The sequence below is a fragment of the Rutilus rutilus genome (assembly GCF_951802725.1).
Source record: "Rutilus rutilus genome assembly, chromosome: 20".
Lineage (NCBI taxonomy): Eukaryota > Metazoa > Chordata > Actinopteri > Cypriniformes > Leuciscidae > Rutilus > Rutilus rutilus.
The window spans coordinates 18,384,801-18,404,419 of NC_140225.1; positions in this window are offsets into that span (position 1 = coordinate 18,384,801).

Below are 19,619 nucleotides of genomic sequence, written 5' to 3' on the forward strand. Positions count from 1 at the left end.
CTTTAGTCTGACTGGAAAGTAAGGCTTTAAAGGAACACGCCGACTTTTTGGGACTTTAGCTCATTCACCGGATCCCCCAGAGTTAGATAAGTCCAGCAGTGCTTCGCCTTCTGGAAATATAGTTCCCAGTATGTATACGGTTAGAAGATGGCTGTGCCTCATGTGACCTTGTTATTCGTACACGCTGTGACTATACAAATCACAACATGTAAATAGGAAAATGTTTGCATTATTTTGTCACTTATTGGGAGCAGTATGCTAGCTGGAGCCATTTACCTACAGTCTTTGTGCTAAGCTAGGCTAGCGGTGGGTGCGTCAGACAGAGTTACGGCACGCACGGAGATGAAAAGGGTATGTGTGAACTTATCTAACTCTGGGGGATACGGTGAATAAGCTTAAGTCCTAAAAAGTAGGCATGTTTCTTTAACTGAGAAAGGTTCCCTTAAAGTTTAAACTATAGACTTCAATGACCCCTGTGACTTATAGTCGTCAGGGTACCCTAGAAAAACAGATGTACTATATGTATTGACACATGTTAAAAACCTTTATCAAACAAAACATCTTTCCATATTTCATTTCTGGAAGCCGGCTAAATGAGCAAGCACTGTTACTGCATTCCTGACATCAAATACAGACATTAGAGAATGCATAAAAAGAACATTTCAGTAACTTCTATAACAAAGTAAAATCTCATAAGCCTTGAGCCATAAGCCAACTCATGTGATGTTTAGAAGGAAAAAATATTAATTAATACCTTGATTATAATCACTCATTAGATAATATACATTTAAGCAGCAGTGGATTCCAGAATCCACCCCTTCAGCTCAAATCCATTAAATACTGTAATATTAAGTCACAACTTTTGATTTTAATGTTAGAAAATGTTGAAATTAACTTTAACTAATAATTGCTTTAGAAGTACTTTTCATGTTAACTTTTCATGTAGTTAACTAATGTTAACAAATAGAACCTTATTATAAAGTGTTATCATAATTTGTATTACCGTTCATTTTTGATGGAAAATTGCCTTTTGCATTGCTTTACCTGAATGTACTTTCATGATCAGTCATTATGCTTCAGTCTTGTCTAGGAAATTTTCCTTCTATTGAAAAAAACATGAAAAGCAGACAAAGACGCAGAGTTCAACATGCAGTAATTTCTCACTTCGCTGCTTTATGTGCTAATTTGTCATAATAAGTCTTGCCAGAAACTGTGATTTTACAATCTGGCTGCATGAAGCTGAGGTCTGATGAGTATTTACTAAGGATAAACATGCTTTAAAGCTCACTGTGTGACAGCATCCCTCCCTCCAGAGGCACAGAACTCCTCTTTCACCTCTGTTATCTCCTCTTGGCTGACAGATAATGTGTTTCCTTTCTCTCTCTTTTTTTCCTAATGATCACTTTGGGGGCTGCTTCATACTTGTCATTTCCTCCTAAATTATTGTGACCTTGAACCCAGCACTGTAGGCGTGCAACCCACTGAAATCTTATAAAAGACTCCCCAGAAGGTCATTTTCCCTGAGGGTTTCTTTCTGTTCTGAGTCTGCATATTTCTTATTCTGGTAGCAACCGGAGAGAAATTGATATTATTTCACAATCTGCAGTGTCCCTGAAGAATCTGCCATCTTTATCTCAGACTGCATGGATGCAGCATGCTGGAAGTTCATGTTTTATTCTTAAGTGTGTTTATCTCTGTTAGTATTGATCCGTTCTAATCCATGTTCTCCTACTCCCCGGCACTTTTATAGTGTAATGTGCGCAGTCCCTGGGCACAGTGCTGAGGTTAATCAATTTCAGAGCAAGACTCAGCGCTTTAATCACCGCAATGAACTTATGCTGTAAATCCTAGAAAGCTGCACAACAGCCTCATGTGTTACAGAGAGAGAAGAGAGGGTGAAATGGGTTTGGTAAATTAGATAGATTTGGGATTTTAGGATATAAAATAGTAAAGAAGAGAGAAGGCCTGATTATTTAATTTAACATTTAGTTTTTCCTACTGCATCAAGCCTTCTCACTGCATTGGATGGATGGATGGATGGATGGATGGAAAACATTACATTACTGAAGTTTATGGTTAAAACAAGTATTTAAAAAAAATGCTAGTAGGGAGACCGGGTATGGTTGAAACACTTTTTCAACCATAGTGCTCACAATTTTAAAGTACCCACATTTGTTTATTAAAAAAGGCACAAATTCAAATCTGCAGGAATATCACAGCCCCGATGAATACATGGTGTGCCTTTGTTACAAAAACAGTGGCCACACCATGCAATATGCTTCAAAAACAGGTTTATTGAAACAATCTAAAAAAAAACAATTCACAACAATGCCTCTCTTTCTGTGACTGACCACATAGCACAAATCCACTTACTGTTTGACTCAGGAGTTTGTACGTGTGTCGTGTGTGTGAATAAACCCCTATTCGGACAGGATTAACTTTACAAGGGTAGATGGAGTAATGTAATTTTACCAAAGGATGTCTGTATTATTAATGGCTAATTCGCACGTTGATAAGATATAAAACTAGCAGAAATGGGATGGGTAACTCGATTTGCGCATCGCCGTCACCCTCCTGTCGTCATGTGCGTATTACGTTGCTTCCTGATATCACGTGCGCAAACCTATATTAATATATATAAAACAGTTATGTCCGGTCGAACGATGTATTAATTAACTTCAGATTGGATTGTGTTGGTAATAGGCACTTACCTAACGCTAAAAGATGTTTCGTACCTCTAACAAGTGCTTTCTTTCTGATCTGAATGGTGTGTGGAAAACACTTGAGTTTTGCCACAGACTTGTCCCAGCGTCTAGAACGCAACTGAATGCTTTTTCCAAGCATCTCTATACTTGAAAAAACGCGGAAAAGTACTTTTAAACAGGAAATGACGAAATATTTGCGTACATATTTACAGCGGGTCTATTCCCACGGGATTAGTATTACCTGAGGTCATTTTTCCGGACCTTTTTACAGAAGGTAAAAGTCGCCGTAATCTTTACCGACATAGTCCGTAATGATTACTGAGATGGCACATTCAGACGGGACTAAAATCACAGAGAAGCTTTGATAGCCTACTTTACCCCACCTCTCCGAAGTCTACTAGAACAAACTACCTTAGCAGTATTTATGCGTAATGAACACTGGACTGCAGTGTGCCTGTGTAAAGAACATGTAGATCTAACAAAACAATTGTGTGAATTTGTGTGTCTTGTGTGAATATTCTCAATCAGAGTAACAATGGTGGAAAATCAGTGTTGTTAATCCTGGAGTGCAGGCTTGGTGGGACCAGAGATTGCATAGGGAACATTTTACCCACACTTCCTTTGACTTTGAGGTGCCAAATGGCTCCATATACAGACAACATAAAAGTTTTCATTGTCTGAGGTCTCAGAATCCTCACCAATGGCCAATAAACATTGTCTTCCCAACTGATCTGACTGACCTCCCCTTTTTTAAAACCTCTTCAGTTCCTTTTTGTTTTAAACACTGGCCGGCACACGTCTATCTGTCTCTCTTTTCCACTGTTTATGTATTCTGTAAGATTATTAAAAAGAAACTGTTCTTAGTTGTATATAAGGGGATGGTTGTAGATGTTAGACCTCACCCCACCCTGTCAGCCAGTGTTTAGCTAACCATCTTAGCATAATGGTTTGAAATTGGCAGGTTAAAAATGCATTACATTTGAATTGAAACTACAAATTAATCTACTATAAGTTATATGATTTTATCTGCAAAAGTTTAAGTACTAAACAAAAATATAGCTTTAGTCAAACAAATTGATTCTTAACTAAAAAGCTGCTTTTTCTTTATAAAATCTGCATGTACCTGTTTACAGCCTTGACAATCGTTCATATGGGATCTGGGATGAAGTGGGTAAATAAAGAAATGATCATAGGACTCTGAGCTTATCCCTGATTGGTGGAATTGGTGGTGTTACAACTCTCCCCATGTTATATACCCGGCCTCCTCCTACAACATGAAAATATACAATCGGTAATATTTCTAAATAGCTAGTTTTAGGCTACACATTTATTAAAAATAGTAAAAGTAAGTGTAAGTAGGCCTACACATGTCTGCGTTTAAGTAAATATCTGTCTATATCAGCAGGTATCAATAATCTATTTTCACCATTCAAAAAGGGAAACCGAAACAGGGACTATATAGATTACAAACCGTAACAAAGCAGCGCTTGCTTACCATTTTGATTATCAATCACACTGGTCACTTTCTTCATTCCAGATGGCTGAAAATAATCGTGCATTCAAATGCAAAGGTAAGATGACGTAATAATTCTGTCTGTACTGTCTTGACTTCTTCGCTCGTTTTCATCACTTTCGCTTTTATTCTTGTGCACTGCTCTTTTGCTAAGCTGACCATGAGTTCTCTCTCACTGATGGAACACACTGAAAAAACTAAGCCGACCAACGCTAAAAAACGGCAGACATTGCCCGACGGCCGACTGTCGGCTTGGTCTGTCCTGGCCTTACGACTTTGTGTAGTTATTTTCTTAAGTTAATCTTGGAGTAATTATTTGTGCCCAGGGCCAAAAATTAACGCTCACCAAGAGACAAATGCGAGTAAAAATTGGCATTGGCAAATATATATAAAACTGTGTCAGTCACCAGTTGGCAGGTAACACTGGAACATGAACGTGAACGACGCACAGGTCAGTTGACGGGATAGTGCATGCATTGTCACGAAAGTTTAAGCTAATTTATTCAAGCACAATAAGATGTGAAAGGGAACTCAATTTATTACTCGCGCTTTGTGGAAGTTTAAACATTGGTAGCGCACCCAGAAAGCCGCGTCTCAGCACGCGAGTATCCTAGTAAACATAGTTGGTTATGTTTATGTAAACAGTTGAGAAAACGCATGTGTACAGAATGTATCAGTATATTGGATCCATGCATTCAGTATTAAAGTGACAGCAACCTAAACCCGCTGCTGTCTGTGATTTTAATGTTAAAGTCCCGTCAATAATTTTATCCTTTAAAACTCATCTTTGATCACCAAAATTACAATTATTTTTCCATGTGAAAATAATTTCTTCATGCCTTAAAATAGCTTGAATGTATCTAATGTATCTGTAAATCATATCAAAATTGGAATAAAAAAATTAGAATTTTCAATTGTATCTAAAATGTTGGTGTCATAACTGACTGTTTTTGCAAAAGCAGTTCCATGGCTTGTAAAAAAAAATTGGCCAGTGGCAGGTGTGGCAAAAAGTTAGTTTTAGGCCCAGTTTGTTACTTCTAATTTGAGACAAATTAAGTTATATTTATTATTGATTACTTATATTTAATATTCATTAATTTGCCAGACTTTGACCCACGGCACAATTTAGAATATAGATTTTAATAGTACTAGTGCAAAATGCCCGTGCAAAATCAGTTTTTGTGTGTGTTTTTAGTAATTGTTGGTTTGGTGTATTTGAGTGCTCATTGTTACAATTACACAGCAAAAGTTCAGTGACATTTTTATTTGTGCATGGTAGAAAGCAAATACTGATACTGACATAATGACATAGCCTACAATAAATGTGGAAAATTGAACTACATGATTGAGGGAGCAGGCTACACAGTGAACTCAGAGAAAACGCTACTTAAGCTCCGCTGCTTTCTTTGACCCTTTCTGTCTCTGGTCCTGGGCTGTGCTCACTCATACCCCTTTTCCACCAAAAAAAGAACTGGTTCGGAACTGGTGCTGGTTCAAAGTTGGTTCAACTTGCGAACCTTCTCAGAACCTGTTTGTTTTTCCACTGACTAGAGAGCCCAGCGAACGGCGTCGTTACGTCACTGTGTACGTTGCCATAGGCTACGTCTTAAGGCCTCATTATACTTCTGCGTCGGACATACGCCGGAGCCTATACGCCGTAGGCAACGTGTTGGTTTTAATTTATACTTCTGTGTCGTTGTCCGCGTTGACGCGCACCTGGGGAGCATGTTACCCCGAGGGAGGGGTTCTGGCAGACCAATCACAGCGCTTGTGTCCGCGTAGAATTGACGCGTTGTTACATTTTTGGAGAGGTGCACGTCAGGGTACGCCGAAGGGTACGCGCGCTACACACAGCCTACGACGTAGCTACGGCGGCAGTTCAACGCAGAAGTATAAAACAGGCTTTAGCTTTCCGAGAAATGCTTGCGCCAAATTCAAGCATAACAATTACAATGGCGGACTACATCGTCTTTCTGCAAATGTTTCTCCTGGCTTTGCGATCCTATATTGGGGTCAGAAGAAGACGTTTAGAACACATTTGTGCTGCTCGTCTGGATTACTATAGATGGAGGTTACGTTCGAGAAGAAGTTCGACAATAACCCCGCCCCCAGCCCCCGACGTAAGCATGACGTGGTAAAAGAACGGTTCTAGTCCAGCAAAGAGTTGGTGCCGCTTTGGAACCAATTTTCCAGGCCGAGAACCGGTTCTTTGGCTGTCGAAACACAAAGAACTGGTTCGTGAGTAGGCACCGGCTCCGAACCGGCACCAGCACTGCCTTGGTGGAAAGGGGGTTCAGTGTGCAGTGTGAGAGGGGGAGTGGCCAGTGGCTAGAGCGGCAAAAGCCAGTGTGTGCTGCTTTTACCGATATATATTTAACGATATCTTTTGCATTTCTAATCCAAACAACGTCAAACTTGGCACTGCACTTACTCATGCCCGTAGCAAGACACCTGTAAAGTTTGAAATCCATCGGACTAACAGTTCGAGAGATATGCGAATAACACACACACACACACACACACACACACAGACAGAAAGACGTTCCCGTAATTTCACGAGTTCACACTTACATATAATTTGAATGGGTAAGTTTAATGCGTATATGGCGTGCTGTCCGGAGGGAGGGCTCCGAGCTCGGAGTTCAGCCCGAACCCAGAGTACTCCCCCCGTATGTAAGTGTTTAGTACTAGAAGTGTGGAGAAGGGGTGGTGGAGGGATGCTGCAAAAACTGTCAATGGAATGAGGTGAGACTGCTGAGTATTTATACCTCTCACCATTGATTGCTGAGTGCTTTCCACTTGTGTTAATTATCTGAACGTGCTCCTCCCGAACCTTGTTAATAAAACATCATTTATAGATAGATAAAATATACAGAAGTAAACAGCATAGGTGACTTACAGATTCAGTTAACATCCACAAATTAATAAGCACGACGATTCAGGGAGCAGGCTACACAGTGAACTCGACGATTCAGGGAGCAGGCTACAGTGAACTCCGGAAAAATGCCACGCTTGAGCAAACAGTTTGTGAATATAGGTTACTACAAATGATGGCCGTGAATAAAATATAATATTCAGAAGTAAACAGTGTAGCTGACAGAGTGTTTATGTCAGAATGTTTATTTTTAAACCACAACCTTCTTGAGGCTTCTTTTACCGATATATTTAACAATATATTTTGCATTTCTAATCCAAACAACGTCAAACTTGGCACTGCACTTACTCGTGCCCGTAGCGAGACACCTGTCAAGTTTGAAATCCATCGGACTAACGGTTCAAGAGATATGCGAATAACAGACATACTGACTGACTGTTATTTACATCCTGTTTTGGGTCGAAGTCCACAGTAGTCGATTGTCGAGTTCACGCGCGTGATCATAGGTACTAAACCTATGCGCGTGAACTCGACAATCGATTACTGTGGACTTCGACCGAAAACAGGATGTAAATACAGGTATGTGCGCTGGCTGAATAAACATAATTTTTTATATATTTCTTTCACATCTACTGCAGTCAGATTCACCCGCGTTCACTCCGAAGGAATCACTTACATGACCTGTGCACTTGTAATGACACATCAAGGATGTTAAAAGGCTAAAAGCAGGTTTAAAACTTGCCCCATTGAAGTCAACAGGGTGCAGATTTTAAAACGAGGATAACACGGTGTAGGCAACACGGATTTTTGTCGTTGTTCTCTGTACTGACAGCACTCCAAATGTACAAAAAAATGAGCTCAGTGTTAAAATTGACCGGAGTTCTCCTTTAACAGACACACACACACACAGACAGACAGACAGACAGACGTTTCTGTAATTTATAGATAGATGCAAAATGCCCGTGCAAAATCAGATTTTGTGTGTGTTTTTAGTAATTGTTGGTTTGGTGCCCGTGAAAGAGACTGTGAACGCATTGAATAGGATATGTTTAGTTGGTGAATAGCATAGGCTACTATTACACAGTAGCGATAACGTTAAGCGCACCAGAATGAAATATAATATATAATATACACGTGCAAAAGCAGTTTTTGTGAGAGGGGGAGTGGCCAGCGCTGTGCTCACTCAGTGTGCAGTGTGAGAGGGGGAGGGGCGAGCTGTGCTCACTCAGTGTCAGTGTGAGAAGGGGAGTGGCCAGCGCTGTGCTCACTCAGTGTGCAGTGTGAGAGGGGGAGGGGCCAGCGCTGTGCTCACTCAGTGTGCAGTGTGAGAGGGGGAGGGGCCAGCGCTGTGCTCACTCAAGCTGTGTCCCAATGTGAAGACTGCATCCTTCGAAGGCTGCGGACTTCAAACGATGCAGCCTATGCGTCCTCCGAACGACACACCATGCAGCCTTCGTAGGATTTCCTAATTGCGCAGCCAGGTGTTCCCGATTACCGCTCCAGGCGCCAAGCAACGGTGCGAGAGTAGCCTATGCTGCCATCCTGACAATTCATTTGATAAAATTAAGTAAACAGCTATGGAGCCAGAATTGTCATTTTTTATATTTTACTGGAGGACATGGTATTAAGGATGTTTCAGGTCATGTACTTTCGGCTTAGCCGAAGATTCAAATGTTCATTTATATCTTGATGCGATTTTGTAGGCTAGTGTATTATTTTTTTATTATGCACATAAATGGACCTTGGTAAATATATTTACACAGGTTTTCAACCCTATTTGAATATAAAAACCCAGTTGAATAAAGTCCAGTGCGAATGTAACTCCCGCTCGTGATCGGCAGCTGTCAGTCACTACTGTTGCTAGGCGACAAGAACAATCCTCCGTAGGCTAGACCGGTCCGGTAGGCTACTCGAAGTGATTTTCCCACACAGGACTACAAAATTATGTTATTTTACAATATGATGCATTGTTTTACAATAAACTACACAAAAGTACATAAATGTATCAACCTTAAAAATATTCCGAAGTAAAATGCAACATATGCAGTAATATAAAAGCAGAACCATCATAAAAACCCTGACAAGTTTTTTTTCCCCTCCAGAATTCCTTTACTTTTACTCTTGATACCTTAAGTACATTAGAGTATGCAAGATAATTTTGCTTAACTAGGGTTAGAAATATATGACTAGTAGTTTTTCCCCAGTGCGGTATTAATGGTTATTAAAAGTACTTTAGTGTAATAAAGTATCTCAATATTTATTCCATGAGTCAGCCCTGCAAACCTGTTGGTAGACAACTTAGTGGATAGTGAAAATATGCAGTCAAACACTCTGGAGCCCATCCCAGATGATGTCCCACCAGCAGGAGGCCTTACCAGGGCCTTTATTGTGGAGCCCATACCGGTCCAGCAGCACACCAGGGTCTCCCACTCAGCTGAATAAAAGTCTACATCATTTTTCTTATTTTATGTACTGTACAATTTAAATGTTTATGTTGATTTTGAGATGTTTAACGTTTGTTGTAAATAGTTGGGGGAAAAACGTTATAGAAGAATTTGTTTCATGTAGAAATTATGACTGTCATTACAAAAATAAACAATGTCCAGAGCAATGAATTCTCTTTTATTTACACATTTAAAGTTGCATAATTTTTTTCCTTTTAAAAAAAATATAAGTGAAAAAAGTTAAAGAATATAATATATATACATATTTTTCAATCATTCTTTCAAGAAGAGAAAACAGCCTGTCCATTCTCTCTTGTGCTCTCCTCGCCTCTGCAGTCCCATGTCTTCTCTCAAGTCCAAAAACTCGTCCTCTCTGTCTCGCCTTCTTCGTGGTGCTGGTGCTGCTACCCCTGGCTCATCTTCTTGGTCACACACTGCTGAACTCAGCCCTGGTGTGTCCTCAGGGATTGAGGCAATGAGGGTGCAATGCCTCTGTCCCAACATCTCATCCATGAGGACAAACCAGGGCCAAGTTTCAGCCGAGGGTTTCCCACTCACACCATCACCGGTCCCAGGACACGTGCAATCCTAAGGCAGAGCAAATTAACCATGGCTTGTTAACAACAACAGCACAATACATTTCAGCAAAGATGTGATCTCAACTTTCTTACTTTGTATTTTTAAAATCATTCATATTCAGAAATCATATTCATGAATACTCAAATTTGGTTAAAACCTTTGTAGACATGGCTTGCATGACAGCACTACAAAAACACATACAAGTGAAACCCCATTGCCTCATCTATGGTACTGCTTTTCTTATTGTTGTGGGCTTTATAGGGTGAGTGATATTTCTTATTTACATAAGTTTGTCAGACTAGTGCAAATATTACAATAAAATGTCATTTAATTTATTTAGTTTTTTTTTTTTTTAAATTGCAGTTTAATAAATTGAGCTGTCTGCTCCTTGCTCCCTGAAACAATTATTAAACTATTAGCACAAGTTTTGCCTCAGACCACCTGACAAATGAAGCCACGCAATGGTGATGGAGTTAAGGTTAAGTTTATAAGAAAGAAAAACTTGTGGCTTTTAACTCAGGTTTCACTAGCTAAGTTATTTGAGTAAATGAAAACATAATACTTACATTTAAATGTGAATTTGCCGTCCACCAGCGAACTCTCGGCCGTCATTTTTTTTTTTTTTTTTATAAAAATGTTGTCGTCACCGCCGCGCGATGAATTATGGGGTAGGATAGTCCGCAAAGTGTCCATTTATGTATCCTTCCTTTCACGGGGAAACGAAGGGTGCATTTGGCGTCGCTTTAGCCTTCGTCGCGCCGCGATGACGCAACCGGCCTTCGAATACGGACTTCGGAGGATGCAGAATTGAATTGGGACTGCCTTCATAGCGCCGCGGTGACGCAATCGGCCTTCAAATGCGACCTCCGAAGTGTGCAGCCTTTGAATTGGGACATCCTTCGTCGCTCCGCTGTGACGCAATCGGCCTTCAAATACGGACTTCGGAGGATGCAGACTTCACATTGGGACACAGCTTCAGTGTGCAGTGTGAGAGGGGGAGGGGCCAGCTGTGCTCACTCAGTGTCAGTGTGAGAGGGGGAGGGGCCAGCTGTGCTCACTCAGTGTCAGTGTGAGAGGGGGAGTGGCCAGCTGTGCTCACTCAGTGTGCAGTGTGAGAGGGGGAGTGGCCAGCGGCTAGAGCGGCAATAGCCAGTGTGTGCTTCTTTTATCGATATATATTTAACAATATATTTTGCATTTCTAATCTAAACAACATCAAACTTGGCACTGCACTTACTCATGCCCGTAGCAAGACACCTGTCAAATTTGAAATCCATCGAACTAACGGTTCGAAAGATATGCGAATAACACACACTCACACACAGACAGAAAGACGTTCCCGTAATATAATAAGCCTCATTGGTGATATATTCGACATATGGGTAGAGAGTTGTGGAAGGTATACTTTATGTTAAACATAAATATATAGCAGCAAAGACAACATCGGCACTGACGGCAAAATAGGCTACAGAATATTTCGTTCTGTATTGACAGGTGCAATATTTTGAAAATCGATAATATTTTTTTTAATTACATTTATATCTGCATCTGTCTCGAGCCGCGTCTGAGACGCGAGCGTCTCACGCAGGCAGTGTGCAAACTCTAACATGTTCACATGGGAGCCGAAATGAAAACGGACACGCCACGCAGCTGAGCTGATGGAGATTTGCCGTTCGATCGGTAAGAGAATATTAACCTCGTTTAAGCCTGCATAGCCTATTACTACTACTACTACTACTATTACTATTTAACATATTAAACATCATATAGTTACAGGCTAACTTCAGCGCGCATGACACAGTAATAAAGAAGTAAACAGCGTAGCTTTAAATAAACATTATTAAGAAGTAAACAGTGTGACTTACAGATTCAGTTAACATCCAGAGAGTGTGTTTATTGTTTATTTTTAAACATCCAGAGAGAGTGTGTTTATTGTTTATTTTTAAACATCCAGAGAGAGTGTGTTTATTGTTTATTTTTAAACCACAACCCATTATGTCAGAATGTTTATTTTTAAACCACAACCTTCTAAAAATGATATATTTAACAATATCTTTTGCATTTCTCATCCAAACAACGTCAAACTTGGCACTGCACTTACCCGTAGCAAGACACCTGTCGAGTTTGAAATCCATCGGACTAACGGTTCGAGAGATATGCGGTTAACAGACACACACACACACAGACAGACAGACAGACGTTCCTGTAATTTATAGATAGACTAGTGCAAAAAATGCCCGTGCAAAATCAGTTTTTGTGTGTGTTTTTAGTAATTGTTGGTTTGGTGTGTGCTCATTGTTACAATTACACAGCAAAAGTTCAGTGACATTTTTATTTGTGCATGGTAGAAAGCACACAGTGAACTCCGAGAAAAAGTTATGCTTGAGCAAACAGTTTGTGAATAGGCAACTACAATGATGCCCGTGAAAGAGACTGTGAACGCATTGAATAGGATATGTTTAGTTGGTGAATAGCATAGGCTACTATTACACAGTAGCGATAGTGTTAAGCGCACCAGAATGAAATATAATATTCAGAAGTAAACAGCATAGCTGACTTACAGATTCAGTTTACAACCACAAATGAATAAGCGCCTCGATTCAGGGAGCAGTGCAAAGTGCCCGTGCAAAATCAGTTTTTGTGTGTTTTTAGTAATTGTTGGTTTATCACGTTTTGGAACCAAACTATAATATTCAGAAGTAAACAGTGTAGCTGACAGATTGTCAGAATGTTTATTTTTAAACCACAACCTTCTTGGGGCTTCTTTGACCGATGTTTATTTTTAAACCACAACCTTCTAAAAATTATATATTTAACAATATCTTTTGCATTTCTCATCCAAACAACGTCAAACTTGGCACTGCACTTACTCGTGCCCGTAGCAAGACACCTGTCGAGTTTGAAATCCATCGGACTAACGGTTCGAGAGATATGCGGTTAACAGACACACACACAGACAGACAGACACACAGACACACAGACAGACAGACGTTTCTGTAATTTATAGATAGATAGATAGATAGATATGTTTTCCTTGAGAAGTGAACCCAAAATGTAAAAAAAAATATTTTTAGCTATTATTAAAAGGAGTAAATAGCATGATTCCTCCAATCAGTTGATCACTCAGTATCTAATCATAAAATATGTTGTATGTTTCCAATAAATTTACCTAACTTAGTAGATTAATTTAATATTTGTTGTGCCTTCAAATATTCTAAAATTTATATAAAAAAATCACTTTAAAAAATATAGCATTTGTTGCCAAAGTCATGGTCAATTTCTGTTTTCCAAGATTATTCAACATGATTTCACTTGTCTGCAAGGAAAAATATATGCCATGATAAAATAATTGAACATACCATTCAGGGGCTGCAAAAACCACAGCAGCACTGCGTAAAAGAATAAACATGATATCAATCAAATTAAACCAATCAAATATGTAAGACTACATATTCCTGGAGATTCAATTAATTTTATATAATTTTCACATTAAGATATATTATAGAACTCAGTTTTTTTCTGTATGTGTTTTATAGGCTATATATTTCACACCCCAGAATTGATTTCATGTCAAGTGAAAGTCAAAAGCACCTTTTAATGTAAAGAAAAGTGCAACTTTAAAAACCCTTCCTGAAATGTTCCCACTTCTGCCTAAGGGACTGCACTACTTTAAAAGCAATATGTCCATGATGACTGAAGTGTAGAGGTGCCCTTATAAACTGCAGCAACAATGGATTGAAGGAAACTCCTCAAAGTAGCACAAAGACATGTGGCCTTCACTCTCACCACAGTCTGACTCCAGGAGCCGTTAAATAGAGCTATTTAGAAGCTTACTGCTAAGAAGTGATCTGTTATTTTCAGTGTTGCCTTTCAGAAATGTCACTGCTGCTGTTAAAACTCAAATGTCAACTAGGCACCATAGGAAGCCAGAGAAGATGGAAAACTAATGCAAGTTCAGTGGCAAGTAAAGGCGATTGAATAACTTTTCTATATATATATACTTTTTTATATATGCAAGGAACTTTTGATACTTTGATGAATATACATTTTAAAAGAATATAATTTATTTGAAATAGAAATCTTTTGTGACATAAAATCTTTACTGTCACTTTTGATCATTTTAATGCTTCCTTGCTGAATAAAGGTAATTAAAGGTCAAAGAAAGGGTGAGACATTGTCTTGAAGAATTAAATGTAATTGTGGCACATAACATTTCTCTAATATTATAAGAGGACAAAAAGGGGAAACAACATCATAATAAAATGCAGGCACTGAAATCCAGATTGGTAAGTCTGCTAAATCCATTGTACCTATGTTATCTAAAAGGAAACAGTCCTTAATTAATGCTGTAAGCTGCTTTGAATAAAAAAACTCTCAAAAGTGTGCCCCATCACTCATAAAAACTTTATGTAGGCCCGCTCCTTTTCAGCACTTCGACACCAATTCCATAGAAATATACAGAGCTAACGCAAAAACAGTATTCTAAAGATGGCTGCGCGCTTGTTTCTCTGCTGCATTAGGTCTATAGACTCCAGGAAATATGGCCAAAATCTGCTCGAAAAAGCACACTAATATCTGTGAAGAGCAGATTCAGTACATATGCACCATCTCCACACCCAAATCTCACAGCTCAAAGATCTTCGCCTGTTTGTTCTGAAATAAACTTTAAGCTTGTAAATGGAACACTGAACACGGAGTGATCATCTTTGTTTCATTTGAAATGACAGACAAAAGCAGTCAATCTGAACAAACACCATGGACAAATCAAGTAGCATCTACAATGAAAAAGTAAAAAGTCTCACGCTCCTGCTCCTCTTCAGGTGGAGGCATTACCATCTGTGGGCAGTTGGAGGAGAGGTAGAGGTCAGTGATAGAGTGATGAAAAAGAGGAGTGGGGATAGTGTGAATAATTTAGATGAGACTTCCCTTCCTTCATTAACCTCTCACCATGCAGACCTTCTTCTTCACTGAGACTCACTGAAAATAGACAGTCCTATTAAATGCACTGGAGTTCATACACACACACACACACACACACACACACACAGTTGGAGTGGGAGGTGAATGACTCAACATCATATCAGACAGCTGTGACTTCAGACGTGTTGCTTTACTTGGCAGGGAGGTGATTTTTTTAGCCCTCAATTATTATACACAATAAAGGAGAGCTTATTACCATCCATCTTCTCATCCCTCCATCTTTAAGCTGAGGAAACCAAAACAGATGTAAATGGGGTTCAGAAGTCTGCATGAGAGCACTGAAAATGCTTTTGTTTTTGCATTCTTCTATCATGATATATTTTTACATTTCAAATTAAAGTTACCAATTACCAGAATGTCTTGTTTTGTCCCTATTTTACTTAAAAATGATAGCAGCACTCGAGCTGCATGAACTCCACAAGTTTGTGTAAAACCTGAAAATTATGATCACCCACGTGATTTGAGAATCATCCAAAGAGCATCTGTCGGAAATATCCGAAATCCTTGTCGGGACATTTTTTGGAAAATCGCTTATAAATCATACTAAGTCATGTTTTTTGAAAAAGTAAAAATGCAGAAAGTTTTCTGTGATGGGTATGTTTAGGGGTAGGGTTAGTGTAAGGGGATAGAATATGCAGTTTGTACAGCATAAAAATCATTGTCAATGGAAAGTCCCCATAAAACCTGAAAACACATTGTGTAACACACGTGTGTGAGTGTGTGGTGGGAAGCGGTGCTCTGCATTTCTTGTCCTCCTTCCACATCACGAATGTAGCACATACAATTTGATAAGCATTCAGTGATGATGTTGTGTGTATGTGCTTTAATTACTGATTCGTGTCCATTGCTGATTGTGCAGCAGAAAGGTCAGTATCAGAACCTGATGAGACAGCGATAACAGAAAAATTAGGAAAACACAGGTTGAGGTAAAAGAACAATAAGGGGTTAAAGAGAGAAATTATATTGAAGGTAGGAAGGAAGGAAGGAAGGAGGGAAGGAGGGAGGGAGGGAGGGAGGAAGGAAGGAAGGAAGGAAGGAAGGAAGGAAGGAAGGAAGGAAGGAGGGAGGGAAGGAAGGAAGGAAGGAGGGAGGGAGGGAGGAAGGAGGGAGGGAGGGAGGGAGGGAGGGAGGAAGGTAGGAAGGAAGGAAGGAAGGAAGGAAGGAGGGAGGGAGGGAGGAAGGAGGGACGGAGGGAGGGAGGAAGGAAGGAAGGAAGGGGAGGAAGGAAGGAAGGAAGGGAAGTAAGGGAAGGAAGGAAGGAAGGAAGGAAGGAAGGAAGGAAGGAAGGAAGGAGGGAGGGAGGGAGGGAGGGAGGGAGGGAGGAAGGAAGGGAAGTAAGGAAGGGAAGTAAGGGAAGGAAGGAAGGAAGGAAGGAAGGAGGGAGGGAGGGAGGGAGGGAGGGAGGGAGGGAGGAAGGAAGGAAGGAAGGAGGGAAGGAGGGAGGGGGGGAAGGAGGGAAGGAGGGAGGGAGGGAGGAAGGTAGGAAGGAAGGAAGGTAGGAAGGAAGGAAGGAAGGAGGGAGGAAGGAAGGAAGGTAGGAAGGTAGGAGGGAAGGAAGGAGGGAAGGAGGGAGGGAGGGACGGAGGGAGGGAGGGAGGAAGGAAGGAAGGAAGGAAGGAAGGAAGGAAGGAAGGAAGGAAGGAAGGAAGGAAGGGAAGGAAGGGAGGGAAGGAAGGAAGGAAGGGAGGAAGGAAAGGAAGGAAGGAAGGGAAGGATGGAAGGAAGGGAGGAAGGGAGGAAGGGAGGGAGGAGGAAGGGAGGGAGGAAGGAAGGAAGGAAGGAAAGATTACCTGCAGTAAGCAGTCTTGAGATCTGTAAGCAGAAGCTGTTGAAGTGCAGTGCATTTTCAATTCTTGTTGTTTCAATCTTCTTTTGCCTCATATAACTGTAATAAATTATATTTCCATTAAAATATGATACAGAAATAATTATAAAACACAATAAATTGCAAATAATTAATACTCAGTATCTGTATATAAATTAGTCACAACCAAATAAATACTAAATAATATACAAGCTGGAAAACTTGGCAATTTTAATATTATGGTTTTATTTATATTTTTTTGTGTTGAAATCTGCCATGCACATACAGGAATGTGCACATCGATAAATTAATCGAAACCTATTGCCTCTAAAAATGTAAACCAGTGCAAACGTCACTATCATCATGTCTGTACATCAGCTAAATAAGCATGGCCGTTTTCCTGTTGGACCTGCAGATTGTTTCAAAACACAACACACAGTAATCTTCACAAACACACAGAGGCACTTTCTTGTAAAACGTTTTGAAATGCATCTGCTAAGAGCATCGCTGTACATGTTATGTTATAAAAGCTGCAGCAGCCACCAACACAACGTCTCCGAAAACTCTCACTAAATATTAAAAGCATGTAAATTGAGTCGTCTGGATCTGTCTGGGAGACAGAGAAATGATTGTGCCAAGGTTGAGTGGACTGGCAGAAGGCTTCCCGCTGCTCCCCACGTCCATCTGCAAGGGAGAATTCAGTCCTTCTCTTTCTCACTGAAATACACATACAGCAACCTCTCCACGGAACCCATGGATTATTGATCAATGTGAAGAGCATGCATGCCACAAAATATAGACCCTTTCTCAAAATAAAATAAAAAGAGAAAGAAAGAAAGAAATGAAAAGAAAAGAAAAAGCACTTTTCTCTTTTCTGAACATGTTCTTCAGCACAGCAGGATACTCCAAATGCCACCAGGCTGTTGAACAGAGAAATTAAATGGAAAGAGAAATTAAATGGCAATGAAATGGCAGGGCAGAAGGGAAAGAGAGGGAAGTATATTGTTATAGAGGGAGAGAGAGATGCTGATAGAGGTGGGGATGAGGACATGTAAAGGTCAAAATATAATAGCCATCCAGTTTCACCTGCTGTCCTCTAACAGATCATGTGAAACAAACAACCCAGAAGGAGAGAGAGAAAACGAGAGTGCATGTGCTTCCTCCATTGCAAAGTAAAGCTTATTATAGAACTTTTTATGCACAGTTAATGCTAATCTAAATCGAAAAATGATGGTCGCTGTAATCTTTTAACATTATCTTGCTTTGCTATTAAACCATTACATCAGATTATGGAGGTAAAATGGATTGTGAATGGATAACTTTGACTAAATATGTAAACAGTATGCAATTATTAGTGTCAAATGCACCAAAAAATCCATAGAAAATAGAAAATGTACTGAGAGTAAAAACAGAGCAAGGACAGTGGATTTAGCTTTGATGCAACCCGAGTTAAAACCAGCCTTTTCTCCATCACATATCAGCTCAGAGAGGCATTTATTTTAAAATACAATACTAATCGAAAAGTAAAAAATATATTTACACTTAGTGTAAATAGCATATATTAAATATCACTATTTTAAGTCATAAAATGTATTGGATTTAAAGGGATAGTTTACCCAAAATAAAAATGGTGTCATCGTTTACTTACTCTCAAATTGTTCCAAGTCTGTATACATTTCTTTGTTATGCTTAACACAAAGGAAGATTTTTGGAAGAATGTTTGTAACCAGACAGATCTCGGGCCCCATTGACTACCATAGTAGGAAAAAAATACTATGGTAGTCAATGGGGCCCAAGATCTGCTTGGTTACAAACATTCTTCTAAAAATCTTCTTTTGTGTTAAAGGATTAGTTCTCTTACGAGAGGTCTCTCGTACTGCGTAAGATATCTTACGCTCGGGGAAAATCCTTTTTCCGCGAGATATTGAAGCCAAAAATTATCCTTAATTTTGTAATAATGCAAAACGCGTTGCGGCAGCATGCAGACATAGGCGAGACAGCTCGCGCGCCTATTGGCTGCTCTGCGGCAACTGCAGCAGCCTATCGAGCGAGGCCTGGCGTGACGCCAGACCCAATCAGGGCACTTCGCGCCCGCTGCGTCACGTCCCGCCGAAATGGGCGTGTTCTAGGCCTATAAATACCGCTCGCAGGCAGCTATTATCTGATTTTTCATCCTTCAAGCGAAGCACACGCATCGCTGGAGCCGGAGAAGAAGCCGCGCCGTCTGAGAGAGAGCACCTTCAGCGGGACGAGTCACTGAAGTCGCTGGCCGCGCCGCCTTCCTGCCTTCCTGCTGCGCTTTCCGGCGCTTATATCCTTTCTATTACTCTGTACTTTTGTGTGTGTGTGTCGCCGCCGCGACACACATTCTAAAAGAGCTAGCGTCTTTTTAAAGATGCCTTCCTGCGGCTCGTGCAGAGCCACACTCAGCGACGGGGACCGCCACGTGATTTGCGTTTCCTGCCTGGGTGAGGAACATGCAGCTCTCGCGCTCGCTGACGGCGGCTGCCCTCACTGCGAGCTGATGGCAATGGCGACTCTGAGGACTCGCCTAGCCTTCTTCACCGAGACTGCTCCCCCGCCCGCCGCGGCGTCGCGCCGTAAAAAGCGCCGTGCCCAGCGGGCCCCGGAACCCTCCCTCAGCCGCCAAAGCTCGCCGGTTCGCCCGCTTGCTTCCCCGGCTTCGTCACCCTCGCTTCCTGACGGACAGCGGCCGCCG